The sequence below is a fragment of the Tasmannia lanceolata genome, unplaced genomic scaffold, assembly GCF_043159265.1.
Source record: "Tasmannia lanceolata isolate RefF3 unplaced genomic scaffold, GAP_Taslan_0.1 ptg000037l, whole genome shotgun sequence".
Classification (NCBI taxonomy): Eukaryota; Viridiplantae; Streptophyta; class Magnoliopsida; order Canellales; family Winteraceae; genus Tasmannia; species Tasmannia lanceolata.
Genome location: NW_027518714.1, coordinates 13,852,824 through 13,874,359, shown reverse-complemented (window position 1 = coordinate 13,874,359; position 21,536 = coordinate 13,852,824). Strand labels below are relative to the sequence as shown.

Sequence of the window (21,536 nt, the reverse complement as noted above, 5' to 3'; positions counted from 1 at the left end):
TCCATGCAGTGTATTTCATTTTTTTCCATGGTATGCCATGAGCTTTTTTCTATAGAGTTTTGCTAACGAGTGCCCTTCATTGGTGTGCAATATGGATGCTTAAACCAAAGAAACTGGGCTTCGAGGTGCCTTTACCACTCCCTTTACTTGATAAGGGTATCGAACTGCTCCCTTGGATCTCCAGTAAACTGAATCTCGTCGGTTGATTCAATGTTTTGCATATTTGACTGCAAATTGAAGAACTAGCGTTTAGATGTGATTCAAAGCTGGCCCCTATCTCTAAAGGGGGCTCGTTAAGGTGCATTGGAAAAGAAAAAAAATGCAATCATTTAACACATAGTTTCGTAACTTTACACTTGTTTGGAGATTTTATTATCAAAATGATTGCATTTTTTCTTTTCCAATGCACCTGAATACCTTAGCAAAGCCCTTTTTCTATCGCCATCAAAATCTCCCAAGCCAAACATTCCAAACCAATCAGTCAATAAGCAGTTGGTTAGGCATGCAACACGGGCCACGTTGGGTCAGGTTGAGGGCAACCCTAGCCGAACCTGAGGGCCCAAAATTAAACCACAACCCTAACCCAATAAAACCCTAGCCTCTGGCCAATGAGGGTCATTACTAACCCAACCCTCTTTTAAATTTGTAAAACAAAAAACAACAACAACATAGTCCGATGACTTTGAAATCTCCATAAAATAAGGGGACGAGGATGAGTCGGGTTTGGGTCGTGTCGGGTTGCACAAGGCAACAAACCTAACCCAACCCAAAATTAACTCGGGTTGGCTTTTCCTAACCCTAATCCAACCCAACCTGAGCGGTTGAGCCGGACCCAAGTTCACTCCTACTTGGGATAGATGACATGTGCACATATTTATGTAGATATGGTGGATTATAGATAGGAATATCATTCCGTTAAGGCCACGTTTGGATACCCACAAGATTTAGATTTGGATTTAGTTGACATTTTGAACTGGATCATATCCTAAAAATTTCCAAAATCAGCTACAACAGTGCAAAAAATTCTGATTTTCAAATCTGTTACGCGAGACATTATTTGGAAATCAACATTTGTGGCAACTTCCTTCACCATCGCTACTCATCGACGTTGCTCCAGCAGCTGCGAGACATCCCTCCCTCCCTCCCTCCCTCCCTCTCTTTCTCTCTCTCTTAAAACATGCATGTTCATGAAGATGATGGATGTATTTTGTATCCAAAACTCAAATCCAAATCAAAATACAAATGCATGAGGTATCCAAACGGGCCCTCAAAGAAATTCCCTTAAAAATAAGAAATTTGAGCGTAGGTATCCAAGAAAGCAAATCTTACCTGCAGCCACCTAATAAATAAATGCTGGTGTCGTGAGAATTTAAAGCAATTATAAGCAGGGCTAAAGCCTACATTAGGAAAAGTAGAGTTTTTATATATGGTGTAATAGTCAAGTATTTTTTCAAAAATCTTACAGCAGAAAAAGCTCAGATCATTCTCCAGAAGATCTTTAAAGTTCTTTTTGCAGCGAGTAAATTAAAACATTAAATTCTTCCAGTAACATGAAGAATTTAAAAAAATCCTAAGAGTCCTAACCCAAAAGTCTAAGAATCATAACCTATTCTCCTCATTGAATATGACCAAGGGTTGGGTTGTGCGGCAGTAAACACTAATCACGTACGTTAGCAGATGTGGAGCCCAAAGGTTATCATTAGAAAACAAAAATCCTAAAATTGATTCTTACACCCATTTTCATATATAAGGTACTAGTATTCTATAACCATGGTGTAAAATGATGGGCTCAACACCATCATAAAACATAAGGTGTAAAATGGTGTGGCCCACTCAAATGAATAGGTTTGATAGAGATGGTGGACCCCACATTATCAATAACATTACGGATAAAATGGTGCTTTCCACCCTGTGTAAAGCTTTTGGTAGAGATGGTGGCCCCATCCACCAAAACCTAAGGTGTAAAACGTTGGCTCCATCCCATCAATAACATAAGATGTAAAATGCTAGCCCTCATCCATGCGTGGGTTTGTGTGGAGATGGTGGGCCCACCACATCAACTCATGATGTGGAAAATGGTGGGCCCCACTCTTGCTAGGTATGGTTATAAAATGTTGGGGCCCATCCCATCATAGCCAGACGTGTAAAATAGTAGAGCCGCCAGATAAGTATAATTAAAATGGTGGCCCCCACCCTAGCTATGCTTATTAGGCCAAGGCATGATGCATAAAGAAAACTTTTTGCAATAGAAATTTTTCCTAGAAAAGGTGAACCAAAGAAGGGCAGAAACATGCTTAGTGTATACTATAGATAGATAGATAGATATGTTATAGATAATACAACTTATACCACTCTAGAGGTATACTACCTATGTTTTGAGTGCTGATGAAGGGTCAAAATGGGGACAAATCTTAGTCGACTTGACGTGACACGTCTGATTTTTCGTTCATTATCAGATCACTACACACTCCACGGTGCTTACACCACAACCCATATATAGGGCTCGACACTGTCATAACTCGGAAGAGTCTAAAGATTTCTGATTGATTGAAAAAGTAAATCTTGTGAACTCTAGCAATTGTGAACTTTACAGAGAACTCGGCCAAGTTAAAAGGGAGTCGACTCGGAGAAGTTAATTAACAAGTAATGCAAGGAGTTTTGAAATAGCTAGTGAGATATATGCTCTATCTAAAATGCCTTTGGGGGAAACAGATTTTGGCTACTTGGGTCATTCTTCAACTCTTTGTTATATTAGTATTGTTAAAAATCAGTTATTGTCTGCAATTCACTTGGTTTTGTAGTGCGAACTGTGTTCAAACTGCAATATAAAAAGATGTCATCTAATTAACCAACGTTTCTTGCTTGGTAGCTCATTAATCACCGGGCATTCACTTTAATTTGTTCAAAAGCTGCCAAATGTCCATTTGTTTTTTGTACAACTAACTCCATTACAATGAAGGTTAGATCATCTATTCTAAACGATGTTTTCAAAAAACACTTCAAAGACAAAAGTAGAAGCAAGGTGTCTAGAAAGCAGAAACAGAAGCAGAAGCAAGAAGCGAGGTGTCTAGAAAAGAGAAAATGTATGAAATGAAAACATATAAGGAAAGTAAATAGGAAATGGTAGTCGATCGGTGTTAGGAGGACTGCTAGATTGGTTGTCCGCTGAGTAATGAAATTGCAGAAGTTGTGATCAGTGCTAGATTCGATCCACCGGCATTAATACCATGATAAGGGATGGAGATTTAACTGTTCTAATTAAGGTAATTACATGCAACCCTAACCAGTGCATATATAGAGCACTTAAGAGATAAGAATGGAAAGATAAAGATAAACATGGAATGAAATTATCCTAATTTAAATTACGTAATCTAACCTAACTACCTAATCTACCACTCAAACAATCCAACGATCAGATCTCATTTAATCATCCAAGATTAGCAATTTATGATCTCTCTCATAGATACATCTTAAATTAATTATTTCTCATATTAGGATATAATCTTATATGTATATTGTTTTGGACTTAGGTAAGAAATTAATGCCCCCCCCCCCCCCAAAGAGGCCTTAATGGTCCCATTTGCCAGTATGATTAAACTAAAATAATCACAAAACCAAAGTGAGTCGTCTCTCATTATTTACTTGAATACAGTGTGTCAGTGGTCCCATACAAAGACAACGTAATCTCATTTATGCGTGTAACATGCGGAAGTTAGTTTGTCGCTAGTTGGTGGCCCCACCGTACCATCTCGTTTCGTGCAGCACCCCTTTTCCTTTAACCTGTTTTGGTAGCTTTTGAATTTGATAATGACACTCTTGATAGGACAAGCATGATGTGGTGACATGGGGACCTAAGTTTGGCAGTAGATTTTGACACAATACTTTGCCCTGCAATGTGGGCCCTTCTCAAGAATTGGAAATGGCACTAGCTGTAGTAGGCTATCCATAGAAAAGCCCACCACATGTTTGGTATGTTTCGGTTAAAGTGCCATTGTTCTTAATGTGTCTTGTTCCCTGTAGACTAGGTCTTAACTAAGATTAATCTAAACCATCTCTTGGTTAGGTCTTGAATTGGATCGATCATAACCATGGTTTTAAATTTTGTTTTCTGTATGCGTTTCGGCCGTCACCACCGAAACCGAAATTTCAAAATTTCGGCAGAAATCGGGTACACAATTAAAAAATAATATTTATTTTATTTAATACCAAATTTTGACCGAAATTTCAGTAATTTTGGCTGAAATTTCAGAAAAATGTCTATATAATTTTAAAAAAATTGAAAATTTTGGGATCAATTTCTTGAAATTTCAGTCAAAACTATATATATACACAAAATTTCAAAATGTCGGCCAAAATCCGGTACCGTTTCGGGTATTGGCAATTTCGGTTTTGGTTTCAGTGTTGGTGAAATTTAAAACCATGATCATAACATCCAATATCGTGTAACGTTGAATTTCGACATTGGGTGATATTTCCAAGTTTATTAGTCGAGGGACTATTAACTGGGGGGCGCAACTTGGGTCGGGTTGAGATTTTGCTAAAAAAAATGATTTGGAATCAACAGGAACCCAACCTGATTTTATAGTACCCAACCTGATTCTATAGTAAAAGCTCTACCTAAATTCTCAAAAAATCGACCCGAGTTACACCCCTACTATTAGGTGACACAATTACTAAGGCACCTGGCCTAGCGTACCTGTCACTGACTTTTGTCCCTTTCTTTTTAATGTACTCCCCAACCAACTCTTAGTACTCAAATAAGTATGGGGAAGAAATTGTTTATTGTTGGATGGTAAGCTGCTTCTTTCGCTTTCTCATTGGAGATTTTTCGGTTGGTTGATTCTCGGAGGGAAAAAAAAGAAGCCAGCTCACACCCTTGATATTTGATCCAACAGTAGCCCACTTTTTAAGAGGCTTTTGTTGGATCAAATATCAAGGGTAGAACTTTTGTCTTTCCACCTACGCTGGACTTCACGCTCGGGCACCATATAATTTCTCATCCCACTAGCAGCCCATCAACCTCAGTCCATTAATTATATCCTTTGAAAGTAGTAAAAGAGAAAACTAACTGAGGTATTAATGATGATTCTCAAATATCTGAAGATAGAATGTCATACAATGAGATCAAATGCATGTGTTTTTAGAGAGTTTTGAAGGTCACAAAGACAAAGAGAAGCTGCAAAGTTGTTGGTGTATTATTAGTAATCCAAACGCACCCTTAGTGAGTGTTTACTCAATTTATTCAGTCAAATCAATCTCCTATTTGCGACTAATCGAAACTTCTAAATATTTGCAGCCAATGGGGGAGCCCTTTCACCTCTTTTTTGCAAGGGCTCCCTTCAGTTTAGACTTCCTCAATGAAATATTGTTTATTAATAAAGAAAGTAATCTACATAGCATACAAGCATCAAGCATCTAGTGTCATGTTAATATCTAATTGCTTAGGGCTTATGGTTAGAAGAAGAACAGAGAGGGCAAAAAGAAACAAGAGAAATAGACTTGAGACTTTGTTCATTCGAAAGGAGGGAAAAGTTTTGTGTAAGCATTTTATATGACGAAAAGATTCTTTATAACTCTTCAATCTACTATATCAATGGTATTTTAGTACATTACTTAGCAGCTTCGAATCGAATCTAGAAGGCTCCGACGGATTGTGTGGCCTATATATAGGTCCGATATGGCACGATTCGGACCTTAGGATATTCATCTAAATTGGGCCCCACGAATCTAGCAACTATGCCCAAGGCCTATCCATTTACGTTCAGACTTTGGATCCATCAAACCGTTTGGGCCCATTGACACCCCTAAATATTGTGATGAATGATCAGTTGTCCCAAGGGAGTGTACTCAAAGGGCGTACTCGTAATATATCTCCTTGAATATCTTCTCTTGCCTCCGGTAGGATTGGCGATGGACTATATGTGAAATAAAAATGCTAAAAAGATGGTGATTACCCATATTCTTTTAGGATTTGGGAGGCAATTTTGCGGAAAACCATTACTTAGCTCTCTTTTGCAGGAGAGAACAGCCACCTCAGATGAATTAATTGAATAAGACAAAATCTGCTAAAAAGTGAGCCTGTGTGGCTGTTCTTCCCTTCAAAAGTGAGCCATAAAATTGGTTTCTGCAAAATAGCCTAGCAAATTTCTTCTTATACAGCGAACGATGTTGAAATGATCTGGTCTAATTTTTTTTTCTTTGGTAGGTAAGCTGGGATCGAACCTGCGATCTCATACAAAGCCTCAACCATTGAGCTACACGCCCAACCCCATATGATCTAGCCTATTGAACCATGCCTTAATCGCTTGATACTAACTCCTCGATTTATTAAGCTCATTTAGGGTTCGAAGAAGAGAAGTTCAAGCATTAACTTTTATAGGACTGTTGTAATTGAATGTTCAAGCTGTATAGGATCAAGACCTTCTGACTTGCCTCATGGAAGCCCACCCAATCAATGGTCCCGATCATTTTAAATATAGTTTTGTTTTTCTCTGTAGTACTGTCTTACTATAGAACAATGTTTCCATCAATATCATATGGTATTAAGAACCAATTTGTTGAAACTGGTTTGCTTTAACTCAACTCAAAACAAGAGACACATTGTGGCTTTATCAGCAAGGTGTTTCTATTGATTCTCCAGCCAACAGAAGTGGCATGAGTGCATGACATTATTTGTAAATTTCGTTCAAATGTGAGGACTTTATTTGCAAATTGTCAAACAAGAACTAGAAGACTCTTTTGCAAATAGAGTAAAGTAGAGGACTTCTTTTGCAAATACCCATTTTAAACTGTTTCGAACAGCAAGATTTCAAAAACCCACAGAACACTTCCCTCAACATCATCGTGTGTTACGAGCATGGTGGGTTTATCATCAAGATATATTTATCAACTCTCCAGAGACTGCAAAACCATGATGGAACTCAAACAAATCCTCACCCAAATCATCCAAACAGGCATTCCCAACAACCCCTCATCTCTCTCCGCTCTTATCTCCTTCTCTGCAACCTCACCCCATGGAGACTTGCATTTCGCCTCTTTGTTATTCAAACATATAGATAAACCCAACTCCTTTGTCTATAACTCCATCATAAGAGGATTTTCCAACTCTCCAGACCCAAATCGCGCAATTCTCTTCTACTTGCGAATGAATCAAGACAAACCCGTGTCGGATAATTTCACATTCCCTTTTGTTCTCAAAGCTTGTGCTCTTGTATTGGCTATAGAGACTGGTAAAGCTCTTCATGGAAAGATTATCCAAATGGGTTTTAGTTCTGACCCGTTTATCCAGAGCGGTTTGATTAGAATGTACTCTGAATTCAATGAAATCGAAATTGCGCGCTCATTGTTCGATGAAATTCCTGAAAGAGATTTTGTCTTGTGGAATTCCATGATTGGGGGGTATTTAAAATGCGGGCATTTGGAGGCCGCGCGGGAATTGTTTGGAAAAATGCCTGAGAAGAATGTCAGTACATTTAATTCTATGATGGCGGGGTATGCTAAGGTTGGTTGTCTTGAAATTGCTCACAAACTGTTCGATGAAATGCCTAAGAGAGATGTAGTCTCGTGGAATACGATGATCGGCGCCCACGCTAGGTTTGGTTCCGTGGGGACCGCTCGGAGGCTTTTCGATATGGCTCCGGAAAGAAATGTGACTACATGGAGTGCAATCATATCTGGGTTTGCGCAGAGTAGTAGGTTCCAGGTTGCACTTGAAATGTTCAAAGAGTTCTTAGTTAAGGGAGTGAAACCTAACCAGGCAATATTGGTTAGTGTACTCTCTTCATGTGCCCATCTTGGGGCTCTTGAACAAGGTACCTGGGTTCATGGTTATATTGAGAAATCGGGCGTTGAATTGGATGATATCTTAGGTGCTTCTCTCATAGATATGTACTCCAAGTGTGGTTTCCTACAAGGTTCTACTTTGGTGTTTGGTAAGATAGTGAAAAGAGATGTTTGTGCTTGGACTTCAATGATCTATGGGCTTGCCATACATGGGCATTCCCTTAGAGCATTGGATTTATTCAGTGAAATGGAGGGGATAGGGATTAGACCCAATGCCATTACCTTTGTAGCTCTCTTATGTGCTTGCTCTCATGCGGGCTTAGTCGATAGAGGGCGAGAAATTTTTTATCGAATGGATCGAGTTTATAACATTCGGGCGAGTATTGAGCATTATACATGCATGGTCGATCTTCTCAGTCGTGCGAATCTCTTGGACAAGGCTCGGGAGCTTATCAAGGCAATGCCAATGGAGCCCGATGTGTTTGTCTGGGGTGCTTTGTTAAGCGGGTTTCGGAGCCATGGGAGATCTTTTTTGGGAAGTGCAGATGTGGGGGAAGAGCTTCAAAGGTTGGAAACCAGGGACAGTGGTGCTTACGTACTTATATCGAATTTATACGCTTCAATAGACCAGTGGGACAGTGTGGCAAGGATGAGAAAGATGATGGTGGGGATGGGAGTGAAGAAGAACCCAGGTTGTAGTATGATCGAGGTGGATCAAGTGGTCCATGAATTTCTAGCAAGAGGAAGGTTACATCCTGAATCCAAACAAATATATGAAATGATGGATCAAATATATAGAGAAATTAAGTTGGAAGGATAATTACACTTGACCAAACAATATAATCATTTCAAGTATAAAAACAATTTTAACATTCCGCCTTAGAAAAAGTGGTACGAAAATCAAATTCTAGGTTGGAAATAGTTCCTTCTGGCTAGGTGAAGTCTTAATTAAGTCTTTCATAGATCAACCTTTTTAACAACAACATTAAAAATAAGAAGAAGAAGAAGAAGAAGAAGAAGAAGAAGAAGTTATTCATGACTTAATTTTCAAAATTGAACAAAGTAGTTTTAGAGAGAAAGAGAACCCAATAACTAAAGAAATTGATTTTCGCTGAAATTGAATTTTGAATCTCATGAGAAAATCCATCTTACTTAAAAAATTGATGAAATGCCTTACACCAAAAAAGTAGTTTTCACGAAAAGAAACAAACTCAAAATGCATTTAACTGACTTAAGAGAAGCAAATGAATGAATAAGAATGCAAAACGAGGCACACCTACCGTTCGATACTAGGCCCCACATTTTCCTATCAGATGGTGGCCTGGATCAAACCAATTGGGGACAGTTGTTTATAATTCTCACAGCCTGTATAGTGGGGGTGCATTGTGGTGAGGCCACACGCTAGGGAAGCATTTTCTCATCTAAGTTGCTGCCTCTTTTTTGTTCTATAATAACAAATGTGGAAACAAAAGGGTGATGGAGGTTAGAATAATAGAATATAGATATTTTTTTCTGGATTTTTATATTTGGTGGTTTGGTTCACATACTTCAATTTTCTGGAATTTTATTTTCTACTGTTTGATTCACGTCCTTTAACTTTCTAGAATTTTAAATTCACTAACATTGAATGAGTAAGATGGGAGTTTTCTAGGGACATTTCTTTAAGAACATTTGCACAATAGTCAATAATAATAAAAATTCCACGTTGGAATTATATTATTATATCCACATATGCTAAAATGTTAAAACAAAAAACAGGGGAGGTCCACTGAGCATAGGACCAAGACCATGGGGGTGCCCGATATTCTACAAGATCAATGGTCTTGATTTTACATACATGTCCTCTTGTGTGGACTCAAAAATTACTTGAAAATCTCCTTATTTTTTCCTTTTTACTTTCTTCTCTCTTTTCATTCATATGGTGTAAGCCCTTATAGTCCAAACTGTCCATGTGATTGGTTGTGCCCCAAAAATCATTTCCATAGGATGATCCTAGCCCTCCGATCTATACATGTCACAATAATATACAGTTCCTCTAAGATCGGAGGGTTGGGATCATCCTATAGAAATGATTTTTTGGGCACAACGTAATGGACGGTTTGGATCATCCTATAGCGGGTCTGCACAGTACTTCTTGAAAAATACGGGACTATAAGGGCCCACACCATATAAAATCTCCGTTCGTATATCCAAATATTTTCTTTCCCAAGTCATTATTAAGAAGCATTTAGGGATGTATGATAATTTCTTGGGTCCCACAGGAAAGGACATATGCGTGCGAACAAGACCATTGACATGGTAGAATATCGTGAGGCCAAAAAGCAGAGAGCTACAAAAATGAAGGGTTTAGCAAAACCCTTCGGCCCAAGATCATCCGATCAAGGTTTTCTGAATGGCATTTGGCTGGACTAGACTCAACGGATCAGATCATATACACGTGTCACATCCACGATTTTTTACCTAATTTTAAAAGAATTCTCCTGTGAAGGGTATATTTGTCATTTCCATAACTTCAGAGAAAATATCAGGGGCATTTCGAATCAAACACGAAATATTTTCCGGGCTGTAATTAAGGCGATTAAGCCACGTGGCAATTTTCCATTGAACAAATGGGGAAAGGGCCATCATGATTTGCTGTGTCATTATCGTCCCAGGATTCTGCTCTTCCTCTCCACACATGCTCATATCCAACTCATACCCAAATTACCACAATACCCATCTCAATCCAGCAAATATCCGAAATTAACCCCTGCAGAGGCCAAGAAACCTTTTTCCGTTATTGGTCGGAAGACTATTAGGTACGAAGCTCTCCCCATATTTTGCTGAAAATTACGAACAAAACCGTCACCATTAACGCATAACTTATGGCACCATCTCATATGTAAAATCCCCTTACTAATTAACCCAATTTCAGTTTCTTATATGGGCTTCTTAGCTGAGAAGTCAGAAGGATAATTTTGAAATATTAGTGAAGAGAAATACCCTTGAAATGCTCTACATAATAAGAGATTTGCTAGGGAACATTGCAGGAGGCATTTTTATATGGTATTGCCGTTTAGACCAGTATTTTTCAGAAAGTACTGTACAACCCACTTCATAAGATAATTCAAGTTCTCATTTCCATAGATTGATCCTAACCATTTGATCGATAGAAGTTTCCATAATGTGCAGTCCCTCCATAGATCGGTGGGTTAGGATCATTATTTGGAGATATTTTTTTGGGGCATTACTTATTTATGTTGTGGCCCAACAAATGGACGGCTTGGATCATCCTTTGGAGCGCGCCCTACCGTACGGTTTGAATAATACGAGAAAATACCACCGTACGCCATATAAAGTCCCCTTACTAATTTAACCAATTTCAGTTTCTTTTAATGGCTTCTAACCTGAATTGTCAGAAGTGTGTTTTTGACGTATTAGTTTACTAAAATACCCGTGAAACGCTCCAAAACAACAACAGCTATCCACATTATGATAAGGGAAATGATAAATGCGCCACTTTTCATCACTTGGGACACCCAGCTGCCATTGTACGTGCCAATCATGTCACTTCATTCCTTCAAATGTGAAGTACACATCAGCCCCTCTGCAGTCGTAGATACGCTCTAACTGGTTGTCCCAAGTGATGAAAAGGGGCGCATGCATTTTTCATTTCCCTATGATAATGGAGTTTTTATATTATGTGTTGCGGTATGGTCCAGTATTTTTTAAAATGTACCGTATGGCACTCTCCCTAAGATGATCCAAATCATCCATTTGTTGGACAAGAGATAGGCTATGCACCCAAAAATCATTTCAATAGGATGATCCTAACCTTCTAATCTACTGAAGTTTCCATAATGTGTTGTACCTGAATAGATGGGGAGGGTTAGGATCATCCTATGGAAATGATTTTTTGGGCACGACCTATTTATGTCGGGCCCATCAAATGAACGGTCCCATACAGCACTTTCTGAAAATACTGTATTATTATATAGGGTTAATGAACACGTACCATATTATTAACAACGACCTTATATAATGAAAGTCTTGAGTCTTCCCTCCAGTGGGGACGGAAGGGTACTTTAGTCATTTTACTCGGCTAGGGGCATTCCGGATATTTCGTCAGAACAACAGGGGTACACGATGAATGCCCTCCTCTATAAATAACTCATCCATCCCTAAAAATCTCTCTCTCTCTCTCGTCTCAAACCTCTCTCTCCTCGCTCGTTCTCAAACCCCCCAAATCCCCTCTTTAACCCCATCTCCGGCGTTCTTACATCTCTTTCCCGGCAAGATTCCGGCCAGATTCAGGCGAACGACCTTCCGATTGGATTTTGCCGACCGGCAAAAATCTCCTCTCTCGTCCTTTGTTTCATTTTGTCTCTCTTGGTTGGATTTTTACGTTTATACCCTTTTCCTGTATTCCTTTTTCTTTTTTAAATCTTTCGGCAGACGAGAAATCTTTTTCTCGTGACTCTCTCTCTCTCTCTCGCTCTCTCTCTCTCTTTGGTATTTTCGGCAAAAAGTAAAGTGAGAAAAGAAATGGGGTGTCGAGGGTGCTGACGTGGCACGCTTTTGAACCGTGGATTAGTCGATGCGATGTCGAACAACGCAAATCTCACTTTGACGCCAGAGGTGTCAAGGAAGCGAAAAGAAAGAGAGGGTTTTGACGCTCTAAAGGTGTCAAAACCGCCCACCACCCAAGCCGCCGAAGAAGCCAACAATAATCGGCTTCTAGCCGGGTACCTTGCGCACGAGTTCCTCACACGAGGCACACTCTTCGGCCAAAAATGGGACCCGGCTCGAGCCGCAGCCGCGCCAATCGTAGCCGACTCAAAAAAAACGAGCCACCACCACCCTTCTCCTCGAGCCGAGCCAAGACCAGCAGCAGCCACACCGATTACCAAGCCACAAGCCTACGCTGACGTGGCCCACCTCATCCAGACAGATGGAGCCCACATATCTGGTATCGTCAATCCCACTCAGCTCGTTCGATGGCTTCAAATGTGACACCTGGACATGTTATGAGACGTGGCGAGGATCCATTGGATGAAAAAATCTGATAACGCGATCCACGTAAGCCTGCCTCTATTTTTCTCCTCTTTTGCATGAGTCTCGAGGTGGTTTATGTTATCAAATAGCAAAAGGAATAAGGAAAAAAAATGGTTGGGAAAAAAAAAAACGGGATTCCTTTTTATCTTTCCATTTTCGAAGTGAAAACATATAGACCAAAACAATTTATTTTTCCTTGTTTTTATTTGATGTACTCTCTCTCTCTCTCTCTCTCTCTCTGCATGAAAATGGTATGGTTTTATGGAATAGTATGCAAGGTAGATAAGAAAATGATGGGGTTACAAAAGAGTATGGGGGGCGAATCTTGGAAAGGAAAGGAGGTTTATATATGAGGAATTTAGGATGTCATGGGATTCAATTCGGATCAGATAGAATCAAATCGTATCGTGAGTATCCTTGTCAGCATCCTACATGGGTCATGCGTGCATGGGGCATGCATGCTTTGTATTGGGGAGCCTCGTTCATGTCTTTATGTGGACATGCATGTTGGGCACATGAGATGAGTCAGTCGAAATTGTCTTAGAAGCATGATTGATGGTCTTAGATACTGTAAACCACTTGTTGTTGTGGCAAATATATCTATTGAAACTGCTTATAAAGTGTTAATTGATAGGCTCTAAGACAATAAAGACCCCTCTTGGTCCATCAAAAATTATCTAGAAGGAACTTCACATTCTCACCCTAGTGTTGAAGCCGAAGATATATGTCTCATTAATATAGAGGGGCCAATTAAGTCGGTATAAGACCTGATGATACATTTAGGGGCCGTTTGGATACGCGGATTTTAGAATCCGGGATTTCTTCACAATTGTAGCCAAGGGACAAGAGAAGAAGCGGACCAGCCATCGTTTTTTACTTCTCGCCCTTCTTTCCGTTAGCAAGAGAGTAGCAGATCCTCCCATATTTCCAGGTTTTAGAAATCTCAGAATGTAGGAGAGATTTTTAAAACCTGAATTTCTCACTTAAAATCCAAGAAACGCTGGCAGGACAGCATACAACAGCTTGATCATGAACCATCTTTTACACTGTTTTCAAACTAAAAACCTGGATTCTAAAATATGCGTATCCAAACGGCCCCTTAGTGATGTAATTCAAGCATGGCTTGATATCTTTAGGGACATTTTATTTATAGTTTCTATTTTGGTATTTTTTTTTGTTATGTTGGAGCCTAGAAGTAGGGTTGTCCACATTTCTTAGGGACAAACCAACCCTACACCCCATTTCATTGCATACTTGGACCATATTTACCCTAGAGGTATTTAAGTCATTTATCAATGATTCATGACTTAAAACTCTTATATCATATTGGTTATTGACAAGGCCCATTCACTTAAGGCAAATTTCACTTATAAATGTCTTTTTACAACCCTAATTGAAGCGTGATTGGAGAAAAACGTAAATTTTAGCTCATGGTTAGGGTTTCTTTCTTCTTCTTCTTCTTATCTCTCATTCTTCCCTCCTTCGATCCCCTTTCTCTCTTGTTACCTTCTTTCTTCCACTTCTCCCTTGGATCTCCTCTTCCTATCTATTCTACTTTCTTCCTTTCAGATTCATTCTCTTCCTTTCTCCTTATCTTTATATTTTCTTCACAATTTGTTGCAACATGATTGTTGCAACAACTCCATGATTTGTTGCAATAGCTCCAGCAATCTCATTCCATCTCATTTTTTGACCCTTCTTTTCACTTATTTTCTCTTCTTTAGCCCCTCATTCTGCTGATCCTTCCATCTTGCTGTCCCGGTAGTCCTACGACTGTATGGTAGTGTTTTAGGCGTTGTTCTTAGCAACAGTCCACTCTCCCTTCTTTTCTCATTCCCTCTTTGTTCTTGTATTGTCCTAACATTTGCTTTGTTGTCCGGGATAGTCTTGTGTTGTTTCCTTTCTTGATGTAGCCATTTTCCTTCATATTCTTATTCGTTCTTGGCGTTTTTGCTGCTGGGGTTGCACGTTCCTACATCTATTCCATGTTCATTGCTCCGGACATATCACACCGTTGATCGCTGAGACTTTGGGACTGATCGAGCCTTACGAACATCTCCACCACTCTCTTGGGATGATGTGTTTTTTTACCTGGTGAGATCTTACCTTTACTGCCTACAACATTGCTAGATTTGATTTTGATCTATTGTGACCGTTGCCAGTTACTTTTCACCCATGTTTTATTCTTGAGACCGATTACCCTACATAGGTTGTTACTTTGGGCCTTAGATTTCTCCTTTTCTTTATTTTTAGATTGTATTCGGGCCATACATTTATTATTGCAGTCTTATCTTTATTGCTCTATTTCGGTGACTTGTTATAGAAAATTTCGTACTTGGACATATTTAAGATTATTGATGAAAATTCTTTATGGTCTGTTTGGTTCCAGTAAAATTTAAAACCTAGGGAGTTTTTAGTAAAATTTTCGTCCCATCCCATGTTTGGTTGCCTTTTAGCACTAGAATTTTTTTAATCCCACTCTTGTAATGATTGCTTATGAGTATGACATGGACTCCTTGTCCCCTCTTTTTCTTTCCTAGGGAATGATGTCCTCTCTCTTTCTCTCTTCCCTCTCTCTCCTCCCTTCCCATGTTTGGTAATGACACCCCTAAATTTTGGCGGGAATTTTAGGAAAAAAAAAAACCTAGAAAATCCCGTTGACTTCACTGTTGGGATTAAAAAACTCCTAGGATAAAAATTTTACTGGCAACCAAACGGAGCATTAAAGATCCACTCCAAAGTAAAACCCAAAGGCGAATTGATTTACTTTTAATCAGAAATCAGGATTGGTTGTGCTATTTTAGGTGAAAATTGATCTAGTAAGCTCCTAAGTTCTCCAGAATTACTTGTGAACCCTAGGTTTGGACCAATTTATTATCAGAGCCTAAGGTTTGGCACCGAGAGATCTTCCTACTAAAGCTAGGGGTGCTTTAAGATGTGATCTCTTGAGTCTTCGAAGTATTCGATTTAAATAATTCTAATATAGCTATGGGCTTTCAGGTAAGGTGGGTCGTTCCCCTCTTATATGTTTTTACCTTCTCAATAAAAGTTAAGGTGCCTGCCCAGGTCCTAGATAAATTCTAGGTTAAAAAAAGTTTGATTAGCTATTTATTGTATGGTACATGACCATATTTTTTTCCATAAAAATATAGTTTCATGCAAAAGTATCAGCAGAGAATTAAGAAGAAGACATCAGCTTTGTGGAAACCTTCCCCAATATTCTTAAATTCAATTTTTAAGGTTGTTCTTATGGAAACCCTGGAAAAGTGGGAATTGGAATTGCGTTTAGAGATAGCAATGGCAGCCATCATTCATGTGTTTTTAGCTCTGATTGGCTGAGGTTGGGGCTATCTGTTAGAACGGTTTTCCTAAATTAGATTCTTTTTCTTTATTAAAGTATTGCCATATTAGAGTAGGTTTCCTTAATTCCTTTTTCCTTTTCTGCTTATTTCTGTTTCCTTATTTTGCTTCCCCTAATTTCTATATAATGTAGATGTTGTATGGCTATTCAGGAGGGAATAATCAAATTTAGTGAAGTTAGCATATTGGAGGTCGAGTTTCCTCGAATTAACTCATTGGAGGCCTGAGTTTCCTCGAATTAACTCATTGTTTACCTTTTCTCTATCTTCTTCTTCTCTATTTTCTTTTTTGATAGAATGGTGTTCTATCAAGTTGGTATCAGAGCGGTTTACTGGTGGATGCCTATTACTCGCCGTCAAAAGAATGAGATTGGTTTCAAGAATTTCAACGCTTATTCCAAGGCTACAGGAAACAAGAATGGGTTGGCCCAGAAGAACAAGCCTTGGAAGCAAAGTTGGATGCGAGGGATGTGCGGATCGAAGCACGAATCCAAGCCGTTGAAACGAATTTGTTAAAGATGTTTAGAGAATTTCTCTCTCAAATTTTGAATCCTTCTCAAGTGATGACCACTCAAGATAGACCTGATCTTGTGTCTGATTCTACCATGGTGCACAAGGATCAGTCTCAACAAGGCGCTACAAACTTCCGTGATCGTCGAATCATTAAACGTGATAATCGAGGTGGCGAAACGTATCTTGATTGAGATCAAAATTTTCCTCGCATTAAAATCAAGTTTCCGCAGTGGGATGGTAGAGATCCGATTGGCTGGGTGTCCCGAACATAGCGATATTTTCGATTCCATCAGACGGCGGAGGATCTCAGGGTCGGAATCACTTCTATCAATCTCGAGAGAGATGCTACTCAATGTTATGATTGGTTTGAAGCAACTTGTCATGGAATTCCTACTTGTCTTGGAGTATCAAGGTCACTTCGAACGACTCTCAGACCGAGCTAAAGACTGGTTGGGGCCACGGTTGTGATGTTTGTGGCAGGACTCCGTCCAGACATTGGGCGGGAAGTTAAGATGTATCTTCCCGCACGATGATGACGGTTTTCTCTTATGTGCGATTGCAGGATGAAAGACTAACTGAAGAAAGTCGACGTTCGTATGAAGGCTTTACTGGCCGACCCCCTGATCTTCTTCGAGAAGGTCCCTTTGAATCCACGAGTCGTAACATAGATGTAAAGCGATTGACGGAAGAGGAACTCAAGGACCGAACGACTAAGGGGCTATGTTGGCTTTGTGATGAGAAGTGGCATAAGAGTCATTGTTGCGGGGAAAAAAAACAGTTGTTGATGATCGAGCCAGCTAGCTATTCCGACGACGATGGTGAGGATAATCAACCTTGAGGACAAGGTTGAAATTAAGGGCGGGGGAGTGTTAGAACGGTTTTCCTAAATTAGATTCTTTTTCTCTATATAAGTATTGCCATACTAGAGTAGGTTCCTTATTTTCTTTTTCTCCTGACTCATGGTTCTTTATTTTGCTTCCCCTAATTTCTATATAATGTAGATGCCGTATGGCTATTCAGGAAGGAATAATCAAATTTAGTGCAGTTAGCATATTGGAGGCCGAGTTTCCTCAGATCAACCCATTGGAGGCCTAAGTTTCCTCGAATTAACTCATTTTTCCCTTTTTCTCTATCATCTTCTTCTCTATTTTCTTTTCTAATAGAACATTGTTCTATCACTATCCAGCTCATCGTGAGCATATTTAGGGAGCAGATCAAAGGTCGGTTTGAGGTGAAGGATATTCATCTAATGTTATCAGCCAAGTTTTTTTTATAAATTTTGGGAAAACTACTAAAAAACCCTAGATAAAAACTTATGTACAGGAATCCCCAAAAATTTGTTAATTACCAATCACACCATAAATATCTTTTAATTTTGCCTATTACCAATTTTACCCTTTCTTAACTCACCTGACAAATCCCTAGAATCACTCCATCCATTAATCTCCCTCTCTAAATAAGTATAGTTTAACTCGGCTCTCTTAATTGAAAATTTTTAGCCGTGCAAGCAAGCCCAAAAATACAGTGGGCCCACATTACTTGGTTGATCCGAGCCATTCATTTGTTGGTCCCTTACGTGGATAGGAAGTGCCCAGAAAATCTCCTCTTTAGGATGATCCTAACCTCCGATCCCCATTTTAAACCTAAACAAATCGGAGGGGGTTAGGATCATCCTAAAGAGGAGATTTTCTGGGCCCTTCCTATCAATGCCAGGGACCAACAAATGAATGGCTTGGATCACCCCAGTAATGTGGGCCCACTCTATTTTCGGACTAGACATGCATGCACGATTAAAATTTCTCAATTAAGGGAGCGGAGTTCAAGAGAGAGAGAGAGAGAGAGAGAGATTTATGAATGGAGTGATTTTAGGGATTTGTCAGGTGATATAAGAAAGGATAAATTGGTAATAGGCAAAAATTAAAAGATATTTATGGTGTGATTGGTAATTAAGAAATTTTTGGGGGATTCCTGTAGATAAGTTTTTATCCGGGGGGGTTTTTTAGTAGTTTTCCCTACAAATTTTACAATGTATTATGAAAGATTTCTCTCTTAATTTTCTCCATATTTGTAGGAGCTCTAACTATGAACAAATTAGGGGCCTTACAAAATTCGTTGTAATTTGGGCAATCTTGGGTAATCTTTGCCCGATGACTTGCACTTGATATCATTTCCCATCATTTAATAACAAATGATACTTTTGCCCACTTATAAAGGGAAGTGGTATATGCAACCCTTTTTTTACTTGGGACAGCCAACTACAGTGTATCTATGACTATAGAGGAGCTGATTGATTTCACACGAGAAAGATTCAACGGTCTTGATTGCCACCTATACTGTAGTTAGCTGTCCCATGTAAAGAATCGGGGCAAATTTATCATTTCCCCATATAAAATATTAAGAAAATGCATAACCACTTATCAAAGAGACATCACTGTTAGGCCCTTTTATAACTAATATCATTTTTGGGGCCATAAAAGTGGGCGTGATTGGATCCATTGATCAAACCAGCAAATATGGTCCTGATTAGACACGTCCGTTTGTGTAGGGATCAATGTTGATCGCTAGGATTGACCCTACCGGTTGTGTGGTTCGACATCAGTTCTCATGTTTTATTGTTCCTCACTGAGGCCTTTTTCGTTTAATGCACCTCACCTCTCACTAGCTAACATGAAAATAAGAGTTTTTATATGGTGTAACTGTGTAAGGCTTTACAATAATAAGTAGGGGTACCACCCTTGATATTTGATCCAACAGCAGCTCACTTTTTGAGGAGCTGCTGTTGGATCAAATATTAAGGTTGGTACTTCCACCGTACAAGGGCCTTAATGTTGCCTATAAAATATTGTTGAGAAAATCCGCCGGGCAAAACAATCCGTTCGCGCACAGATTAAACGGAAAAGATAAAGTAACAAAAGCAAGCAACAAGATGAACACCAAGATTTTACGTAGTTCGGCCAAGCCTACTCCACGGGCGAGAAACACAATCTTTCACTATGAGAAAAACAATATACAAGGATTACAATGGATTAATCTCAAACCCGCAATCATTTTCTTGTTTCTCAACCCAAGATCGTACAAGAGTAACCCAAGAGAAACCCATAAGAGAACCCAAGAAAAAACACCAAGAGAATAACCTAAGAGGCAGCCACTACTTATTTCCCTTCTCTCTCTCTCTCTCTCTCTCTCTCTCTCTCTCTCTCTCTCTCTCTCTCTCTCTCTCTCTCTCTCTCTCTCTCTCTCTCTCTCTCTCTCTGACTCTCCTCTCTTTCTTTCTCCTCCCTTCTCTCTCACTCTCTCTCTCTCTCACAAACGCTCACGAGGCAGCCAACAGACCTCAAACTTTCATGTTCGTGTGTTTTTTTTCCCTTTAGAAAGGTTTCCCAAAACCTGAAAATAAAGGCCTTACTAGTTTTTACTTTATTACTTCCCACCCAAGCCACCCACAGTGGGTGGGAAATAAGGCGACTTTCCAACAAATATAAATCTCTCTCTCTCTATCTTGCCAATGTGTATAAAATATAAATCTCTCTCTCTACTTTCCAGCTTTCTTTGATAGTATTGGAAGAAGAAAAATGCAATACTGAAGAAAGAGGTTATTTTTTGCAAAAACTTAAGAGGGATTTGATAGGGACCATCACAGAAGGCATTTCGTAGAACGGCTATTGCATGAGAGAGCAGCCGCATAGGCTCAGATTTTGTCTTGTTTATTTAATTCTGGCTGCTCTCTCATGCATTAGCCGTTCCGCGAAATGCCTTCTGGATGGTTCCCAGCAAATCCCAACTTAAGAATAGAATTTTTTTGCAAAAACCTAAAACCTAAAAAAGCACTCTAATGGACTCTCACGTCCGCTTCCCTTTTATGCATAAAGTAGCTGATTTGACTTGGCAACGACATCCAAGTTTTATACAAATCCTTCATTCTAAACTAGATAAAAACAATAAAATAATGGATAGAGATAAGCTCCTACTCTACCAATAATTCTAATCACAAAGCAATTAACTTTACTGAGAAAACTCAAACAAACTTCTATAAATCAAAACATCTAAGAAGTCGGTGATAATAATTTTCACAATTCTTCTCCCCCTCAGCACCAACTCATGCTCATCAAACTGATCTAGGATTCAAACACGTAGGCCTAGCCCCTCCGACATCGTGCACAAGTCAACGGTGACTCTTAACACTCCCCTTGGCACTAACTCTCCACTAGTCACACTTGGTTTACTTTGTGAAAATATTCGTGTTCTAACGATTTGCCACTTCTTGACGTCTTTTGCATCTTCAAAGGACGCCGGCTCTCCCACCTTACGATCTCTATATGATAAGCGTCTCTTGATGACAAGCCAAATTCGTGTAATTTGGATTCTCCTTTTGAATACGTGTCAATTTCCATGGTTTGGAAACAACAATCTCAAATTTTCAGGTTAAGCGGGAGCATCTTTTTCGCATGAATTGTTTCATGGGAGATGTGGCGCATGTTGTTCTTTACTCTAACACGTCTCCATCCATTTATGAGAGGTCAATTGTACTTTCCATCCTTTGGATCGAATCCGGATTTGCTACATCAAGATTTCCTCGTAGTAGCACAATTGATTCCAACATACACATATTTAGTCAAGTCATTCCATCATTTCAGATATTTAGTCTCATTCGAGCTTTAGACCAAGTGCTATTGAGATATTAAGCCCTTACAGTGTCTCGTGTGCATTAGAGTAGATCTGTCGTGCGAAAAGTGTGTTGTAACTTGTGGCTTCTTGCCTGGTGCGAGGGGCCCCTGCATTGTGGGTAAGCAGAAAACCCGAGGCAAGGGTGCATAAAAGTATATTAGGAGCCGCAGTAAGAGTGTTAAA

At 39.4% G+C, this 21,536-nt stretch overlaps 1 pseudogene; it reads left to right on the top strand.

Moving 5' to 3' along the window:
• The first annotated feature begins 6,856 nt into the window (after positions 1–6,856).
• On the top strand, positions 6,857–8,602 carry LOC143861240 (pentatricopeptide repeat-containing protein At3g29230 pseudogene; annotated as a pseudogene).
• The last annotated feature ends 12,934 nt before the right edge of the window (positions 8,603–21,536 follow it).